This window comes from Dendropsophus ebraccatus, chromosome 3, assembly GCF_027789765.1.
Source record: "Dendropsophus ebraccatus isolate aDenEbr1 chromosome 3, aDenEbr1.pat, whole genome shotgun sequence".
NCBI classification, from domain to species: Eukaryota; Metazoa; Chordata; class Amphibia; order Anura; family Hylidae; genus Dendropsophus; species Dendropsophus ebraccatus.
Window position 1 is genome coordinate 66,691,306 of NC_091456.1, and position 22,027 is coordinate 66,713,332.

Consider the following 22,027-nt stretch of genomic DNA (forward strand, 5'->3'; position numbering starts at 1 on the left):
ACGCATTCATGATTACTTCAATAAAAAACAAATTGAACTCCTACGTTGTCATACGTAATCAAGATGCTCTCATTCTATTGCCTTTTCAGTCCATATCATCTTAGGCCACCTTCTACAGGAGATAAGTAACCTACATTCAGAGAATACATAGGAATACAGGAAAAAAAGAACAGTATGCAGACATACTGCAGTGTACCCATGCCATATTCTTGTGTTTCAGTTAACCAAATGTAGTCTACTCTTGACTAGTAAGGCTAGTTTCAAATGGGCATAATACAGGTGCATGTCTGTGCCCAACCCAGCTCGTCATGACATCCCAGTGATGCTGATAACAGATCTGTTCATTCATCAATCCATCTACCCAAACTTTTCTTTAGTTGAAATGTAAGCATTACACAATGACACTACATCTAGTGTGCAGCCATATCCCTTTCTGAAGTGCTGCATCACCACTTAGGATATTGTAGTCTCTTGTCTGATGAAAATGGACAGGTACAAGGGTGCAATGATAATTGCTTATCACTTTGCTAGACATAGCTTTGCTTTAAAGCCCTGTGATTAAGCATACATCAGAGCACTGCTTCATCTTTACCATATAATTATTTATGGTAAAATTGTATTGTTGAATATAAAAAAATCTAGGACAAGGGGCCATGTATATTTATAATGGACAGAAACTGTCTGTTTCAATAATGGCTTCTTTCTAAAGTGACTGACTGTTTAATGTGCTCACTAGGCAGCCGATTTTGGGAGGAATATCAGAATAAATGAAGTAATGTAAAGTATACAAAAAACTAATGTAATAGCAGAATGTTATCAAGCATGTCCGATGTTAAATAAGGTAATAACTGGAGTAGGTTGTCAATTCCTTAACCCCTTAAGGATCGGTCCAGAAAGTTCCTTAAGGACCAGAGCTCATTTTTTTAAATCTGACCTGTCTCATTTTATGTAGTTATAGCTCCGTGATGATATAACTTATCCATGAGATTCTGAGATTTTTTGTGATATTCTGTACTTTAGGGTAATGGTAAATTTTGGCCGATATCCGTACAATTTTCTTGAAAAATCCCTACATTTCATGAAAAAATGACAAAACTGGCGTTTTTCTAACTTTGAAACAACGATGATTACAACAATATAACTTTAAAACCTCACATATGATCCAGCGATCATTTTTGCATAGCTGACTGTATAATCATTGAGTTATCAGTATCTTTTATACTGATACCCAGCAAGTACACCAATAGCATATGTAAAACCTAAAGTACTAAGTCTGATTCAGGATATAAGTCTCAGGTCTTTCCACCGCACAAATGAACAGAGAAACATGGCGGCTGTCCAAAACTGAGATTCTCTGCAGTGGGTGTACCGTTATGATATCCCATTAAGGAATTGCTAGGATATGAATTAATGTCCCCTTGAAGGATTTTAATTTCAGACCATGACACCACTATGCTATAAAAATGTGAGCCAGCCACTATGCATATGTTATATTAAAATTTTCAAAAAGTGTTTTCTGAATAATAAATCATGGAAAAAACATTGTCAAATTGAAGTTCCAAGGTCCTTGAAGCGCACATTATTAAGACACACCACTGCATCTTCATTTTATCAAAGAAGGGACATTTATAAGATTTTAACACAATTCCATTTTGGTTCACGTGAAACTTAACATAAACTACATCTCTAAGGAAATATAGATTTAGGAGTCATATATGTAAATAATGATTGCAGTGCCTTGGACTCAGTGAACTGCCAAAATGTGTTCCACACATTAAACTAACAGCATTGAAAAATCTAAAGTATGCATCTTCTGCTTAAGTTACCACAATTCACTCTTTATAAAGTGTGTCATGAATGATAATTACATGAAGCCTTGTACCCACAATGTGCCATTCTTATACCACTTTATGCATATGAAAGAACTCTTTAAAGGATAAGCTAATAGGGGCATAATCAAAGTTAATTTCAGAAATTACACTGGGTGAGGTAGTATGGGTAGCTGAAAAATACATACGTTTTATTCTCTAGTAAGAAATTTGGTGGATTAAACAGTGAATTAGTTTTCATTACTAAGGAAGTATTCAAAGAGAATCGCCAAAGAAAACATGACTGTGCTCCATGTTTTTATGTGTAGTAACTATGTGCAGTCTTTTTCTTGTCAGCTCTTCCTTTGTGTTCCATATATTTAGTTGTTATGCTAAAATAAGCTGCCTCAACCCTATCAGCTTCTTTAGGCTGCTCATACACATAAGTGGTCGGCTGAATTGAGCAATTTTGGCCGCTTGTCCAACCATTATCTGTAAAGTATGTACAAACAAAAAAGGCTGCAACTTTTCAGGTACTGTATGTTCAGCTGAAAAAAAAATCATCCAAATTTGTCATTGAAGCTTTGTGTAAGCTCATTGTGTTTTGTTTTGTTTTTCACACAGTGATCAGCCAGCTTATGGTCTATTCACATGTCAGTATATTTTTTTACTCCTGAAATCTGAGTTCTATTTTCAGTCAGCAATCTGCAAAAAATCTGTATTTGATCCGTATTGCATCCATATTTTTTGCAGATCCGCAAAAATGAAAAAGTATACTTAACCCTTTCACAACCTGGGATCATTGATGCATCAATGCCCAGGTGGTGATTTGACATCATCTTATGGGATCATAATGATCCCATAGCTGATGTCCCCTATGTCTGCCCCCTCTACGCTGTCCCCTGTCACTGTCATAATCTTTTGACCGGGGCAGGGGAGAGAGGGAAGGGGGCAGAGCGCACGGCCGCATGCACGGCGCGTGTCCTGCTATCCCTCCTGTCCTTCGCCGGCCTCCGTAGCTAAAAACCGGAAGCCTGAGGCTTCTGGTTTCTATGGCTACCATCGGGGCTCTGCGATCAGTTCGCAGAGCTCTGATGGACACCGGAGAGACAATTCTCCCTCTGTAGAATTGTCTCTCCGGAGCCCTATAGATACTGCGGTCTTGCTAACCGCAGTATCTATAGGGTTAACTCTCAGCACCGGAGCGCGGTGTTCCGCAGAGTTCTGGCAGGTCCCCGGCTATCACTGATACCGGGACCCACCGCGGATGACACAGGCGTAGCTCCTACTCCTGTGTCATCCTCTACAGTAAATTAACGTCGCTGCAGCACCAGGCATAGGCTGCAGCGACGTTAATTTACTGTGCAGCCGTGGGAGGGGGTTAATAAACTAGTCACTATTTGCAGATCCATATTTTTGTGACCATGCAGCAATTTCAGTCCACACTAGGACCTGTGCTTTTTTTTTTGTGTCATGGATCACAGTCCTGTAGACACCTACGGATGCGTGAATTGACCCTGTGTGAATAGGCCCTTAGTCTGGCATATTGAAGGCACACTAGCTCGTACTAACGGTCCCATAAGTCTTTGATCAGTCACGTGTGGTCAATTAATGTCCCATATGTATGGCCAGATTTGGGGTTTTTGTTCTGTCCACCAGTCACCTAGAGTGTTTTCCACCTTTTACACTAGTCAGTTACAGTGAGAATAACTTCTTTTTCTTATACCTTTTATGAAGAAAGGAAAAGACATGAGGCAGCGCCCTGTGTGATACAGTTATATACTGTAGATGTAAATATGTACTGTAGGTGAACAAATTCAATGCTCAAACTCTATGCGTATTGGGTTTTATGCATATTGACCCTTCATACAGGGTAAATGGATGTCCTGTGGTGAGGTCCTCCTGTGGGATGGTCCCCCTGTGTAGCGTTGATTTTGGGCTGCTAGAGGCTGACTTGGATATTGGCGAGATACTTCCTAGGAAGGGTCGTCTAATGTAACACAATGCTCAGGAGAGGAAAAAAAAAGTACTCCCATGTGCCCAATGAAGAGTGAAAAAATTCCAGAACACCCGGATGGATGATGGAGCAATTGGTGTTTATTTTGTAAAAGTCAATAAAATGCACAAAGGACATGTTTGGGAGTCTAGCTCCCTTCCTCAGATTCAATGCACCAACTAGTTTTGTATGTTTACACCAACTATTGGTTGTTTTCTGGCATCTGTTTTAGCACCTAGCATTTCATTTAAGATCATGCCAACTTTCAATGTGTTACACCTAGAGATGTGTGAACCTCGAGCATGCTCGAGTCGATCCGAACCCGAACTTTCGGCATTTGATTAGCGGTGGCTGCTGAACTTGGATAAAGCCCTAAGGCTATGTGGAAATCATGGATATAGTCATTGGCTGTATCCATGTTTTCCAGACAACCTTAGAGCTTTATCCAAGTTCAGCAGCCCCAGCTAATCAAATACCGAACGTTCGGATTCGGATTGACTCGAACCCGAACCTGGTTCGCTCATCTCTAGTTACACCCATTTCCTAATAATCCATGCCCCCGCCACCAGATTAATGCCCATCGTGTATAATGTGATTCAATTGAAATGTAGGTGAGGAACTGACTCTGAAGACCCTCTACTCTACACATGATCAGCTGGAATACCATACCAGACTAATGAATATACGATGCAAAGGATCACAGCATAGTCAGACATTTGTCCAGGACTTAACACTGCTGCTTCTTTAATTTATTCCACCATAAAGAGTGACAAATCTGCTCGTGTCAATGTGTTTCAATGGATGTGTACCACAATTCTGCCACATTGGGAGGCAGTTCTGGTATAACAGCCATATCTAAATATGGCCTATGTGTCCCATGCAATAAAGAAGGAGACTAGGATAGGACACTATAGATGGAGGAAGAGATTTCATTTTTTGGATTGTGACATAGGCAGGTAATTTTTTTATTGTTCTATTGATAATATAGAAAAGTTATAACTTCTGAAATCAGAATATGTTGTACCTTATGTTTCAGATATGAATCCCAATCCCCTAAAATTGTAATTTTCATATACATACAAACATATAACCATAAACTAATCAAATTACAATTTTATGAGAATTTTGTCTGCAAATGATTTAGTGTATAAGAGCACATAATGATTGTCTAATGTACCCACAACACTAAGCATAACCACAGCATTAAAGATCTGGTGGAAATGACTCAAAATAGATAACCTTAGAATGTGCAGGATTTCTGATCAATTAATTCTGAATGCTTCTACACATTAGATGCAAACTTTAGATGTTTTGTTAACAAGTCATTCTGGATTGTTCTGTTGTTCCTCTAGTACAAAATCACAACTGTGTCTCCTGATTATTAGTGCATGAGAAAACCAATTACATGCAATGTGCAACCATTGCTTTTTCTTTTCTCCCTGTTTACCTTATCCACTGCTAAGGCTAATTGATCATTGAAATTTTTTTCCTGTAGTTCTCTATAACTTTTAATATAAAGCTACTGTAGACGCCTTGTACTTTCACAAAATTGTAATCAGAATATAATAGCAGCTCTGGGACTGGCAATCAAATGTCAAAGAACAATTATTTTTCTGGGCTATAGATGTAGCAGGTGTTTAAGGAACATTCATTGTGTCAAACCAACGTTCGTTCTGCACCATGGCATGCGTCAATGCTGCTTCAATGCTATGTAAATGAGTGGTGCACTAGGCAAATAGCGTAGGTGCATTGTGATATTGATGAAGCATGACACACTGGTTCTTTTTTTTTTCTTAGAATTTTTGCATTTGTATAGAATAGTTTTCATGGTTTTTGCCTTTATTAACCAATTAGGCTAATTCATTAAATGTGTTGTCCTGGTAGTAGAAAAAGTCTTCCCTGCTCTGCTCGCCAGCACCCTACTTCCTCGCTTTGGCCATCTAGAAGTATACCATTCGAAGCAGGTGCATGTTGTGAGCATTGCATTTGGACAAAACCAAAACAGTGCATACAGGTGAAATACCAGGGACAACACTCTATACCCTGGCCCCTTTAAGTATTATTTACTATATCGATTGTGATTGGTTAGCTAGTTTCTTTTTTCCATGGTTCACTGTATAATTAATGTATAAATACTAGACATGAACGAGTACCAACATACTCAGGTGCTTGTTACTCTGTCTTCACAATTGTCGCACATTTAGGCTATGTTTACACTGCATATATGTCCGGCCGCATATTTTCGCGGCCGGACATATACGCGGTAAACTCTGGCCGGAGATTTACGCTACTTGCGGCCGGCTACGAACGGACCGCGAACTTACACCCGTAGTCTACTTACACTTCCCGAGGTGTAAGTTACGGCATTTTCGTCCGCAAACAATGGTCTGGTTCATTTTTTACGGCGCCGCGTACGATCCGGGCGTAAGTTCGTACATAGTGTGAACTGTGCAGCCGTACATCGTATACTTTCCATTGTACGCAAACTACGTAAGTCTTCGGCCGCTTATTCACGGAACGCTCTACGGCCGGAAACTTACGTAGTGTGAACATAGCCTATGGCTGTGGAAACGCATTATGCATTTGAAAGGCTGTTCAGTGCCCAAGCAGCATGAGCAATGCACGAGCGAATATACTATACTCGCTCATAGCTAATAAATACTAACTTTAATCTGCAAATCGGTATGTTAATATAAATAATAATAATAATAATAATAATAATAATAATCATGCTGCAGAAAGATAAGATTGTGATTTTGCTAATTTTATTGGTTCTATTTTGGGAAACAAACTTTTTTAAGCTCTTCCTATTCCATTTTCCATGTTTTTAAATAGTCTAAAAACAGCAAAATTCACGTGGTAATTTTTTTCTTTGTCTATGACGAGAGTACTTGGTCATTTTGACATACAATACCTAGTACAATACACTGCAATCCTTACATACTGCGCAATGATCCTAACACACACTTTGGCAGGGTATAATAGGAGTAGTAAAGTGGCAGGCCTGAGGGCCTTGAGTAGCAACCAGCTCTGATGTACTGTACATTGCTCTACACCCCAGTTGTGTCATGTGGAAGGGAAGCTTGAGAATTTTTATCTAATGCCTTATTTTCTATCTAATGGCTGGGATAAGAGTTATCTCTAAGCCCAGACGATGCTGTAGAAAATAGCTGTAACCACTATGAGATAAAGCTGCAACCATGTATGAGATAGGATAGCTTCTGAGGCCACTCCTTTCCAGTCCATGACACAGGGATTGTGCAGGCAACCATATAATGCTTTAACAGTGGGCCGGAACAGCCAGATCAGTTGACGAATGAGCTTGTCCATCAGTTGTTCGCTAATTCCATTGCACAGGGCGATAGTGGCCTGTTTGGTCTGTGGCATAGAGTCCTTAGACTAGATAGTCTGTAGATGTGTCAAATTTATCAAACATACTGAACCACTGTGATAAACTCAACACATTTTGAAACAGTCTAGTCAAAGTATGCACTAAGAATTAGAATTAGTAAACCATTCCTATTACTCTAAACAATTTGAGTGGTTTTCTAAAAGCTACAAAATTTTCATGTATAAATGAAACCATACAGAATAGAGAGTGCCAAGTAGCGATTTTTTTTTTTTTTTAATAGTTTTTAGAACATTGCACTTACTTGTATATATGCAGTAACAGTAACTGTGAACTAAATACATAATACTATAAATAATGCTACTCACGTGTAGTCCGGCGTTCAGCCACTGTTACAGGATCTGTAATAAAGCAGACATCATAGTAAGCTAATGACAAACTCAAAATGTCTCTACTAACTTTTATTATATAATGAAAACAGCACGAAAATTGCTTATCCGGACCACGGAAGTTCTTACCAGGTCACATTCATGGCATTTCATTTTACTAGGACACCCCTGTGCTTTAATACAGATTGGCCGTTGCTCTGCTCAGTGTAGCAGTGTAATGTGCTTTAATTATTTAGGCTGAGTACATTTTAACTTGTTATGTATTGCCTGAGTACTTTTACATTGTATCAAACAGCTGTTTGGATTTAACAAATTTTACATTCTCTTTTTTTTGCAGTTCCATACCCAACGCAGCATTGCAATGATGTTTGCGTTCTACAGTTACACATAAACAGGGGCCCAGATACTGCCTATCACATGGGAGTGAACTCATTTTCAGCATAACAGGTTTTGGGAGCCCCCTGCTGAGTAGAACACTGTTAGATATCCATGATATTTGTTGATGGACGTCATGCCAGTCCAGCTGTCAGGAACACAGCTGTTGTGTTTCCTTCTGAGTGATCAGTACTGCCGGTGCCCTCCAGCTACTGTGTTTTCTGATAAGGTCCAGTGGAGAGATGCAAAGGAACTGAACACTTGGCTTCTAATAGTAAATGCAAAACAAAGATTTCACAACAAATTGCATTTTCACCTCGTCCCTATGTCGTACAATGGAATGAGTTGAATTTGTTCTAGTACACTGGCTGAAGGGAAATCACAGTGGAACAGTTTCTTCTGGTGACTGTTAATGTAGTGTGTACAGAGTTTTCACTTTATTGAAAAAGAGAAGTGCATGGCGTGCAGACATCCCCTTGCATAATTTATCAGTAGCACAGAAAAAAAGACAGAATAAGCAGCTCAGAGCCATGCTTCAACTCACTTAAAAAAAATGTTTATTAAAAAATGCAGAGGATGCGAGTTCTTTTTACTCCGGTTCTGTACACACTGTAGCTGAAAATGTGATCATCATGTTGATTAATGCCAAACCAAAACATGAGGACGATATCAATGGTTTCAGACATCTTCATTTTGATTCTCAATGACTAGTCCAAATGTTATGAAGTGCTTTAGTAGAAAATGAATAAACCATATGCAGAGAGAAAGTGTGAACACTGGGTTCTCTTCTCCTCTATTTAGTTAGCATCATAGCATTCATAAAAGAAGAATCTCCGGAGTTTACTTTTTTGTTAGGCTGTATGCACGCTTTTAAAAAAAAAAAGCCAAATCTGATAGTAAATATTGTATCCAATATTGTATTGAAGTTTAATTAGCCTTTTCATTTGTGCTTCTCTTGTAAATTAGCCTAAGAAAAATGCATGGAAACTTACGGAGTGAACTACACTTTACAGATCTACAATCCTACTGTATTTAGACATAAGTTAGGGCCCTACACTGAGCGATAATCGGCCGAATCGGGCCGATTTGGACGATTATCACTACATGTAATAGAGACAATAATCATCCAATGAAACCATCATTGGCTTATCGTTTCTTTAGGTCTAGACCAAAAATTATTGGCCGCCGACCGCCTATTACTGCGTGTAATAGTGATGCACAGCCAATGGCTGACGATTAAACAACCACTTAATACATTACCTGTCCATGTTTCTGGTGTTCTCCTGTGCTCTGCATGTGTCCCAGCACCGTGGCTGTAGCTTCAGAGCGGCCTGTCTGAGCTGACTGTGGCGGTCCCGGACAGTTATTGGCTGTGCGACCTGTCATCTCAGACAGGCTGCTCTGAAGCTGCAGTTGCGGGACCTGGAGGCAAGCAGAGGGCAGAAGACCGTGAGCGTGGACAGGTAATGTATTAACTGTTCGGGCAAAGGCTGCATGGACATCGCTAACGATGTTCACACAGCCCTTACTGAACGTTATCGGGCCGTGTAATTGCACCAATCTAGCAGATCGGCTCTTATTTGCAAAATTGATCGGGCCTTTATTGGCCCATGTAAAAGTACCCTTAGTTTATTTGGCATTAAAGGGGTTATCCAGTGCTACAAAAACATGGCCAACACGACTCTTGTCTCCAGTTCAGGTGCGGTTTTCAATTAAGCTCTATTCACCTCAATGGAACTGAGCAGCAAGACCCCACCCAAGCTGGAGACAAGAGTGGTGCTGTTTCTGGAAGAAAGTGGCCATGTTTTTGTAGTGCTGGATAACCCCTTTAATCAAATCTGACTTGAATTTCACAAAAATAATTGATTGTACACTGCCCTAGAGGTAAACAGCAAGGCTGTAGGCTTCCACTCACTATATTAGCTGAATTTTACTAATTAGAATTTTAGAAGCCAAGCCTAGTTAGCCAAGCTTTCTGCCCCACCAACATGTCTCTCCTCCAGAAAATAGCCAAAGATAAGGTAGTAAGTAACCAGACATGCTCCTCTATATCCTCATCCTGAAACATACATGTGTCTGCAATAGTACATTAAGTCCTTTGTATGTAAGGCTATGTTTACACAACGTATATTTTTGTAAAATCATGGCCGTTGTACAAAAGACGTGATTATTATATATATATATATATATATATATATATATATATATATATATATAGACGTTATATACGGATATATGTTGCATTGCTGTTTATACAATCCCGGCCGGAGAGTATTCACATAGTATACACCCCGGCCGGGATCCCTAGGGGCGCCGCAAACAACTGACATAGAAAACCATGTCAGTGCACACTGTGGAGCGAGCGGCTCCGGCTGCTTGCTTCATAGTGTGCTGTGGGGAGTTCTGATGTATCAGAACTCTGTGGCCATAAAGATCATCCAGCCAGTACTGGCCGGTCTTTGATAATCTTTTCAAAGACCGGTCGTTCCGTGACCTGGCTGGGCCGGTCTCTTATGACGTGTTAACTTAGCTTTAATAATGTTTAGGTTTGGAAAAATGTAATCATTTGCTTTAAGATTTGTATGAAAAGTCACAAATTCATATAACTAGGAACCTTTTTCTCATTGATTTATCTTTAACACTATAGTGTAAAATAGGATTTATGATATATGTGGATTTCCGAAAAGATAGGATATTACATATGTATTCTCCGGTAATATAAATGAATAATGGGATCCTTTTATTTCTGAATTACTCAGTGCTGGCATTACGCATAGAGTGGGGATTGAACATCCTGATGTACACAAACTCCACAGTGACAAGAACAAACGACTTCAAAGAATGCTCATACTGTTAGGAAGACAGAACAAAATATCCCAGATGTTCCGCATGACATGAAAACAGGATTGTTTGAGGGATATTATCTTAGCATGGTGGCATGGCTATCCATTGTGTGAGCATGCCCTTTAAAAGTACCAGTCTCCAATACAAATGTCTTAGGATGCGTGTGGATAAAAGCTCTTTAATAACGGTATGGGTGCACAGACCAGATCAAATCAAGGAATGTTTCCAGACTATATAGGCTATCAAGCTAAATGTCAGTCTACCACAAATGACAGGAATACTACCAAACAAGCCTGTTTTTTCTATCTCTCAGAGTGAATCACCAATAACCAGTCACTTGTAGGTGTCAATGATTTATCATAATATTGCTAAAAATACTTCAGTATAAAACGACAATGAACAGTACTACAATGATTGATGACTTCCCTATGGCACAAAATAAATACAATAAATAAATGTAGATTTTATAAATACAAATCTGTAGAAAATGTTAAATAGCTGAAGGAAATATGTTGATTTATGTATTTAGTCCTGGCTTCAGCTATTTTCTTTTAGCTCTATGTTCAATTTGCAGAAAAGTGAATTGTGGGAGTTCAGATGACAGTTAAAATTAGGGTTAATTATTTAGGCCACATGCCTGACAGCAGAGTAGAAGTAATCCGCTGTCTGTTTCTAAGGGCAACCAGCAGGCTGCGGTGTCCTACTCTGTGGTGATTCTGTCCATAAGATGGTCTAGCATGGAGGAGCATGTGACCATGCACCACCCTCTGTTTCCTCCATAGACATAAACAGGCTTAGTGGTGGACACTGAAAGTGGGGCATGGACAGAGACAACACAGAGCAGGGCAGCATAGAGGGTGCTCAACTGACCACTGTCTTTCTTTGCTAAAGATGGTCTCGAAGATTTCCTATAGGGCTGTCTTAAACAAATGAGGAGAGACAGCACTCAGCTGAGCATTTCCTTCCATCTGTCATCAGTAATCGTTGGGGGTTTCAGCACCTGCATCAGGGGAGTGATCAGGTAGGGGAAAAACCTGGGCAGTAATGGAAATGCAGATGGTAGGACAGTCTTCTGACTGCCTGGACTGAGAAGAATTATGTGCTGCTCACAATGGGAAGGTGTCTAAAATTGTAGATTTGAAATGATCTCCAAGGAAAATAATATTGCTTCCCTGGCCCAAACAAAAATATCCTCAGATTGCAGAGTTGGTACATATCATTGTACTAAGACCACAATGGAGTGCACTTTGGCTTTATATTTTATCGGCTAAAAAGAGTGCTGACAATGACATATTGACTGAGTTACTATATATTCCCAGCCAAATCAGATGGGCAGATACATTCTTGGCTAACATTAGTAAATGTGTAGTGCTATCTCATCCTGTGGCATTGCCATAATAGAAAATATTAGCACTGTACAGCAAATATGAATGTACTGATAAAATGCACCCGATCCTGTAAGGATAAAAACATGGGCTGTTTCTCATTCCTGACAGTTGTTCATATACTTTCCAATATATTTTGCAATATTCTGCATAAACATTGAATGAAATATTTATGGAGATACAAATGTAATTGCCATTTTGCCAAAGGCTTTATAGATAAAAAAAAATTTCATTGCAATATAAATATCAGAAACTATTAAAAATTAAATGAGGTTAAATATATGCAAAACTTTGCAGATATTTTCAGAATTGAGTATTTTTTTCCCCGAAACTCATAGGATCTATCAAATTATCTGTGTGTGTATAAATAAATGGTGTACAAAATGGCAAAAATATGTGTATTTCTTTATCTAAGAAAAAAAAGAGACATCTATTTCCTATAGCAAGGCAATTACCAAACACATAATATTTAGAAAAGTCCATATATCCATTTTGTGTTTGTAACTATGTTCAGTACCTCCCATAATATGGAAAGAACTTTTTGGTTCCAAAAATGTGGAATATTACCCACTACCTGTCAGCTATTCAGTAGCTATAAAAAAGACTCACATAATCTTTTTTAGGGCTTTAAAATGGCTGAGATAAACCATGGAATAAACTATGGGGGAGATTTATCAAACAGGTGTAAAGTAGAATTGTCTTTGTTGCCCCTAGCAACCAATCAGATTCCACCTTTCATTTTTCAAAGAGTCTGGGAGGAATGAAAGGTGGAATCTGATTGGTTGCTAGGGGCAACTAAGACAATTCTTTTTTACACCATGTTTGATAAATCTCCCCCTTTGTGTTTACACTGAACCAGAAAGCATTATTTAAACATAATAATAATAATAATAATAATAATAATAATAATAATATTTATTTGTATAGAGCCAACAGATTCCACAGTGCAGCGATTCCAGAAGAACCACAAACCCATTAAACCCCTCTGAGACTCCTCAAGGGTTTACTTAGAAAAATGGAAAACTCTTCTCTTAAGATGCACACTATATTTTACCTCCATACCATTAAGCACAGATTTAAAGAGGTATTCCATGCAACAGGTGTTTTTTACTATATGACCATGGTTGGGCCACATTAGTAAACTTACCTCCCTGGCTCTGGCGCCCCCGTGACATTGAGCCAGGGAGATAAGTTTGCTTTATTATATTAAACAGCCTATTCCCTGCTATAAAGTAAAAAGAAAAACAAACAAAAAAACTTGCCTGGAATACCCCTTTAAAATTAAATTACATGTGTCCCAAACAGTATGTAAACATAGGCACTCTTCGCTTTAACAAAATTTAACAGGGCCCCTGGCCTACCCACCAATGTATTTTCATGCCAGTACACAACAATTAGATGTTAGGAGTCTTTGTTGTACCTTCTCTTTATACATCAGAAAAGTAATCTGTTCATATGTTTTAATGCGATGGAGCTGTCTAACAAAAATAATAATACAGTGAAGAAGAGATTATGTTACTGAAGTACCAGCACAAGTATTTCTTTTCTCTATGCAAATGCAGGTTTTCGGAGTCCTGGTGTGAAACTACTGGTGCCCCTAATAAAAGCTTAAGCCATGTGTTATTTGATAGTTGGTTTTATTATAGATGTAATACATTAGGAAACAGCAGGAAAGCCACTTGAAACCCTATACAATGCCTCCTGTATCATAGATCTCCTCCCGTGATGCTCTTTGGATCTATGAAGAGAGCAAACATTTCCCTGTTTACCGGATGGTACTGCATTATAAGAATAATGATGCTCCTGTTATTAAGTTTGAATGCAATAAGTACAGATTTCATCCCTTTTTCTTATAGCCCCCTGATACTGACCTGCTGTGGGCTTCCTATGAATGCCCATTTAATAGCTTCAATTATTATATTTTTTGTAACAGGCAATTTTTATACAATATTTATATCGGAATTTCACTGGGAATCTCTTCAGCTTGCTCTTTTGCTTTCCTATGTGGAATTAAAAAAAAAACAAAAAAAAAAAACACCTCCTCCTGGGTGTTTCAATACGTTTATGTTGTAAAGCTATTGTAGCACACAGCAAGATGCCTATGTGAACGCTCATGAAGTTAGGAATTCAAAGGAAAATTACTTTCTTTTAAGTGGCACATGGAGCTCATGCAATTATCGTATATGTGAGCGGTTGCTAATAGGTATTCTGTGTTCTTTGCCCTATAGTCTGTTGATGTTCTTATTTTATCTATAATTTCCCTATACCTTATTATGTAAAGCAGTGGTAATGTATAAGGAAAGAAAAAAACATAAAACCAACACCATCAGACAAGAAGCTGAAATAAATTATCTCCCCTGCAGGAATCTCTTTACAGCAAGGTTATCCTTAGTTCATGCATAGTTACACCTTAGGAATGGCCATAAATAGAAGGCTCGGTCTTAAAAAAAGCCTTTCTCATACTGTGTCTATATAAATACAGATTCTTAAAGTCTGGACTAAGTTTGCATCACAGCAGGTATAGTACAAGCAAAAGCACAAATATCTGAACATTATCCAATATCTATCTATCTATCTATCTATCTATCTATCTATCTATCTATCTCTATCATCAATAATCCAAGATGTAAAATATTCTTTTTATTTTTCCAACCAAGGATGCCCCCCCACCAGTCTATATATACCAGAGAAGAGGGCCTCTCTTTTTTGTGGTAAAGGCAGCCTTATGGACATTGTGGCATTCATTGGGTTTAAACTCATCCATTCATCTTTGATACCTTACCTACAACCTGACAGGGAATAAAGGCACAGCGAAGACTAAGATGTGTATTTGGTAGAGTTTAAAAGGCTAAGCCATAAAGTTAAATTGCTGTTATGGGCCCAAAGGTTCTTTGCCGATCACTTAGGTTGAATTCTTGTGACCTAGAGAGATTATCGAGTAATAGTCTCTTAAGCCCTAGAAGCTTTACTGTGTTTGTAAATCTGTGGGCCTCAACAAGAATTGGTGGATCTGAGGTGGGAGAGAGTTGTGGAGGTGATTCAGGAGGTTAGTATTCACTACCATATTAGAACAAAGGTGATATATTTATAGTAAGCAAATAAAAGATGATAAGTATTTCACCTCAGAAAACAATAAATCATGATGATATAACATGTAAAATATAGTTATGTGATGTAGTAACATAGTTAAGAGTGTTGTTTCCAGGAGCTGGTTTCATTTTTAATTAAAGAATAAAGCTCATGGTATATATAGTATATGAAGGGGAGGGGGCTGTCCAACACGACTGCGGTGCACAATCGCTGCCATCTTTTAGAGCTAAAACAACAATCATCCTGAAAGACGTCTGCCATTTTGACTTAGCGGGATCGTATCCTAAAGATGACACGTTACCTTTACTCTTTGGGTCAGTAGAATTACAATAACATTTGTATACTTTGCAATTGCAAACATACCGCTAGAGATCTAATGTGTCTTGCAGAAACCTATTTATTTTTTGTTCAAATTTTTGTATATTTTGTTTAAACATACCTTCAAGGGAGAAAATATAAAAAAAATTAAACAAAACAATACAATAAGTTAACCAGCTGCCCTCTGAGGGCTTGAGTCTCCCCTTGAATTTAATGGGGTTCATTACTCGAGTCGAGCACTCAAACATTTAAGTGCTCGCTCAACACTACTTATTAACTACTCATTCTTTTGTGCAAGGGGAGACAGACAAATACATATTAGATAGCTAGATAGATAGATAGTAGAGGAAAGTCCGCGGCACACAAAATAGCGGTGAAAGTAACTGTGGTTTATTCAAATAAAGTGCAGCAATCCATAGACGCAACGTTTCCGCGGTCTCTCGCCGCCATTTTCAAGCCAGAGACCACCGAAACGTTGCGTCTATGCATTGCTGCACTTTAATTGAATAAACCACAGTTACTTTCACCGCTATTTTGTGTGCCGCAGACTTTCCTCTACTATATTATACCGGTCTGGGTCAAAACTTGGGCCTGCTGGCACCTGCAATCCGCATCAGCAGTGCTGCTCAATTTTCTTTTTCTAGATAGATAGATAGATAGATAGATGAAAGTGTCTGTATGGATTCGATTTTGACTTCATCTCAGGAAACTTTTTATGGTCCTTCATTTTCATTTGATCATAGATATAAGAATTCCCTGTAATGATTGTATTATTATCATTTCTTTCTTCTTCCACATTCCTATTAAGCAAGATTAGAAACAATCAACAGTGTTCATACCAATTGTAATTCTAGAGGAAAATAAAGAAAATAAAATACTATTAAGAATACACCCCCAGGTAAAATAATCCAGTGTTATCACAAGTAGATTATACAACCATTCACTTCTTATCTTCTATAGCAAGAGATGGTTATTAGCATAGAGCTGCGTTAACTCATTGCCTTTTGGCTACAATATAAGTAGAATAGTTTGATCTCAGAAGATTTAGTAAACAAATGAAAGTTCTATTGAGAGTAACAATGGAACTAATAAGAATATTAATATGAAGAAGATGAATAGCTGCATATTTTCTCATCATGGTAACCTATAGCACACTAGTAAGTGCATATTTATTAACCTCTTAAAGGCTAGGATAGTTCTGACCTTGAGGACACACACATTTTTTAAATTGTGCCTCTTCACATTCTGGAGGTAATAAATGAGGCTGGATCATCACTGGGGCTCCTGGAGCTCCAGAGAGGAAGACTACTAGGTTACACAGCACTTGGGTAGAGATGTTCCTGGTAATGAATGAGAATAGAATACATTAGAAAAGTCTAAAAATTAAAATGCCTTAAAATGCCTTAAAAAATGCCTTAAAAATAAAAATCTACCATGATCTGTCTGGAGTGAAGTGCAGGGAGACAAGTAAAGAACATTCATACAGTACTCACAGAAGCTCTCAGGTACACAGTGTCTATTGGGTCATACTGTACAGAAGCAGCTGCATTTGTGGCTGTACTGTTTGTGCACAATGCTGAGTTACTGTAGGATAAGGCAGTAAGCTTACTTGCAGATACAGGAAATAGAATATGTACAGTCACAGAAGATGCCTCCTGTGAGTGATTAGATGTAACTGGATTATGTACAGGGTCAGATTAAGAGTTCATGCTGCCCTAGGCACTTTTAATTCTTACACTCTCACATAGCAGGCACAATACAGCTAAAGTGGGACCGCATGTGGCTGAAACCACACTGAGGTGCAAGTCAGCATGGTTCTCAAAATGACTTTAGCTGCAAGCATTTTAATAGTTAAAGGGGTCAGCCACTTTCAGATGCACTTTCTGAAAAGTGTGCGCTTAATGTGTATTTATCGTCCTTACCATACATAGCAACCAGGTTAAAGCCCAACAGATGACCAATAGGTGCCCACGAGCCTATACCTCGCTAAATGACAGGCGTCATATACGACGTATCCACATAGCGAATTGTCTTTTTCTACGCAGACACTAAATATATTCAGTGCATGTTGAGACACAGGAGATTTTGCTGTTTGTCATCTTTTGCTCTTGTTATCACCATTTTAGGAAGACGTTTCATGGCCACTGCTTATTCACCATGCTTATGGGCATCTGGAAGCTTTTACATGGATGCTGAGGTGAGAAATGAGGTGTCTGCGCTTTTCCTGGGCCAATACACACCAGATGTAATTTATTAATTTATTCAGAAAATGCCCAACCCCTAAAGGGAGCAATACTCATCAGATGGATGGATGGTTCTGTAAAACCATGATGAGTGGTGCTGTCCAACAATCCAATATGTGTGTCTTAAAGGGTCGGGCATGTTGGATTTCAACATTCCCAATCCTTTGTTCTCTGCCAGAGAAATCTGGAGAGGACAGGGGGTACACGATTCTAAAGATTGTACAAAGAAGTCTGTGGGTGGACAGAGAAGTCTTTAGGTGAGTCTGTAGGGGACAAAATGATCTGAAGGAGACAAAGGAATCTGGAAGCGGGGGACAGGAGTCTGAATGGGATGGAGGTAAAGGGGACTGAAGGAGACAGAGGGGTCTGGAGGAGGAGAGTGACCTGAGTTTTGATGGAGAACAGAGGGATCTAAAGGAGGGCAGAGGGGTCCAAAGGAGGAGGGTGACAGGAGTCTGGAGGGGGCATAAGGGTTTGCAGGAGAGTTACAGGAGTCTGGAAAGATAACAGAGGGGTCTGGAGGGAAAAATGGGTGTGGAGGAGAATAGAGGGGCCTAGAGGGGAAGAGAGGTCTGGAGGAAGAAGGAGTCTGGATAGAGAAAAGGAGTCTGGAGGGGACCAAGGGTTTTTATTTATAAGGTTTTTCCTTCTTAATCACACAGGGAGATATTTTTTACTTTGATGTTTAAATAATAATTTACTAACACTGACATTAATACCAAGTATACTCCAAATCATATGTCGACAAGAGACTAAAGGAGTTGTCCATATGTTCAGACCCTATAGAACTCCACTCTGTCTGACTTTAGCTGTCCATAGATTACATAGATGATCATTCATCTAAATTACCACCATGTCATACTACATTTCCCCAGTGGCACCCAAACCCATGACAGATAAAAGAGGTTATCTGAGGTAAGATAAATTATTTGTGTCCTCTCAGGAACAATACTTATTGCCACTTCTAGGAGGCTGAGGAACATAAGTCTATGAGCACTTTGGACTCGGCTTCCGATCAGACATTACTGTTGTCATCTTTTCTGGATAATAAAGCACTTTAAGCAGTCATTATTAATGTCTGTAGCTGATTTATATTCCTGAGGTGACCCTGCTCTGTCATACTCACCCGTGACCTTTAGTCAGCAATAAAATTTCAGCCAATTGTAGCTTACGCTCTTTTTAATGACTTATGGTCTGTGTCTGTCTACACTTGGTCTAGGAATGTGGACATAGCTGAAGCACATTTACACTACACTTAAATCACATACACATTTCCATTCATTGTGCTCTGGAAACTTAATAGAATAAAAATATAAAATGAGAAAATTCAAGCAGTGAAAATAAAGATGCTGCAAATAATTTTAAAAATCCATGTGTGTTTAATTAAATTGGAAAATGTGCGTGTGTGTGTTATTTCTGTATTATATGTATCCATCCAGCCTCCTTATGATCTATCTATCTATCTATCTATCTATCTATTTCCTATCTATCTATCTATCTATCTATCTAATATCTATCTATCTATCTATCTATCTAATATCTATCTATCTACACAAAAGAAAAAGCAAGCAGCACTGCTTCAATGGAGGTCGGGTGCCAGCGGTCTTGAATCCTGACCCAGGATCGTATTCAAGTAGCAACCAGATAGTCCACGGCACTCACGGAGTTAACGGTGAAAAAAGTTCAGTGATTTATTGGTTCATCATAACACAGCACTCCACACAACACAACGTTTGGTAACCTCATGCTCACACCTGAAAATGGTAGCGTGAGGTTACCGAAACATTTTTTTCACCGTTAACTCTGTGAGTGCCGTGGACTATCTGGTTGCTATCTATCTATCTATCTATCTTTCATTATTAGATGAAAGCAATAGTGTCTACCTCTAAAGTCAAAATGTACCCCCCCCCCCTTCCCCAGTAAATCAATACCAATTATTCTTTCTAAGTTAACTTCTCTATCAACAAAAAAATAGGCATAACATTATAACTCCTAGTTGACTATTTCATTATTTATTTAAAATTTATGCTGAAACCCATCAATACATCTAAGCTGCACATTGACACTGTTGGTCCTAAGTAAACAGTAGTTGATGTATTTCCCTATGGTGACCTTATTGAGTATCGCTCATTATAGAAGAGTGCAGTGGGGCAAGAGTTACATTTAATGAGTTTTCCTGCAATGTCTGTAAAGGTGTAGAAATATTGCTGCAAATGGGGTGACTTGTTTTCATGGTTTCCTGAGCAAAATCTTTAGGGATCCATTTTTCTTGCCTTGTCAGAACCCATTAAAGTAAAACAATACTTGGACAGGCACATGTAGCAATTCTCTGCCATTCCTGGTTTTACATTCAAAGAAGATGCAATTGTCATCAAAATGTATCTAACAAATTTGTAAAAAAATACACACTATTTAAAAAAATATTTATTTACACCAACATATAGACCTTACATGGACAATTGCTGACATGTTCCCAAATTGTATAGGCTGTATTATTATCAACAGTGCCACTTTGTGTGTGGTATTGCATATGACTTCAATTGAAGTAAATAGAGCCAAGCTATAATAGTGTACCTTCTTTGTCTGGAGAACCCATCATATCAATAAATTATAATTACAACCTATTGATTTTAATAGAAACAATGTAATTCCTATTTTCTCCTGTGGTGACACTGCAGGGAAACATTACACTTCCCTGCATAGCATAATTTCATAGAACTACATTGCCTAGACTTATGCTGCGTTTACACGGAACGATTATCGTGCGAATTTGCGCGATAAAAATCGAATTCGAATGATAATCGTATGTGTAAACGCAGTGAACGATCAAGCGACGAGCGGGAAATCGTTCATTTTGATCTTACAACATGTTCTAAAATTGTCGTTCGCAAAAAATTCGCAGATCATTCCAGTCGTTCACCGATTTTTCCTATGTGCGAGATAGGCTTAAGCGATCGCAAAACGATTGCAAAACGAATTTTCCGTACGATATATCGTTCTGTCTAAACACTGGTCGTTATAAAAAAAATTGTTACTTTGAAATCGTTAATCGTACGTGTAAACACAGCATTAGTAATTAACCACAAGGTTGATAATTAAATAGTTAAATTATTCTTTTCAGCTTTGTTGTCTAGGAAGGGGCCTCTTGTGCCATTTTACTTTGATATTAGTTGCATCAATAGTTTGCTGCTAGAAGTTCTCAGAATTGTAGGAAAATTGTGATTGGAAATTTCTTGACTATGCATTCAGATTAATTTAATTTAAAGATAAATTCCTCTTCACCCAAATGTCACCAATTTCCTTATCATTTTCTGTACATATACATTTGTATAGAACTGAATTTCTTTGAGTTTTGTTTCTTTTTACTGGCCAGAGTTTAATCCTTCTGCTATGGGATAGTCAGGATGTGTTCTTCCTGGCGCACTTCCATGTAACTACTCCATAAATCATATTTTGGTATGTAGGTCATTTACTAGTGAGAATAATGGGTTTTAAAGGAAGACTAAAATCCAAACTCTGTTCCACCAGGGATGGAGATGATTAATAACGTATGCTTTCAGAAATAATTTAAGAATGAAGAAAAATATGAAAAATGCATTTGTTTCAATAGATAAATGTCAGCTAAAAAGGCCATTATGAATTTAACTATTTGGAGAGTACCTTACAGAAATGAGTAACACGTCTACAATTATTTACATAGTATTAGAGGTGCTCTTAACTTCCCCTTTTTTATTGGTTACAGATGTGATCTCGTTTTCCCATGAACTTCCTAAGTTTTTAGTTTAACATAAGTAAAGTATTGCATTACATTAGTGGATACATTGAGAGTTCCATCTAGTGGAAAAATAATGCAATGAAATACAAATAATAATAGGAAGAACAGGGTCAATAACATCCAAAAAGTTAACAACTATATAGTAAGTTACTACCGCTACTGCTTCTCTAACTATTAGTAGTTAATGTACAGTATATCGTGTATGTAATGCTAATATACTAAAATGTATTCACTTATCTTTTTCTTTTATATAACTCAATGTAAAGTTTTGTTTCTGTTGTTTCTCACCAACCTACTCCCAAAAGTAGCTATCATAGTATCTGTCAAAACTTTTGACATGTCACAGGAACATGAAGTTTTGATCAGTGAGCTGCACGTCCTCGGTATCACTCATCTCTGCCCAGCCAGCCCATAGACTTATAATGGAGTTGTCTGGATGGAGATCAATGCGAGCT

The 22,027-nt window shown here is 38.2% G+C and overlaps 1 long non-coding RNA gene across 1 annotated transcript in view; it reads right to left on the reverse strand.

The window, feature by feature from the left end:
* The window catches only part of LOC138787139 (uncharacterized), a 399,150-nt gene that overhangs the window by 126,228 nt on the left and 250,895 nt on the right, over positions 1–22,027 (reverse strand). The window contains exon 4 of the long non-coding RNA XR_011362308.1: positions 7,522–7,554. This is a non-coding gene — a long non-coding RNA (uncharacterized lncRNA). The remainder of the gene's footprint in view (positions 1–7,521; positions 7,555–22,027) is intronic.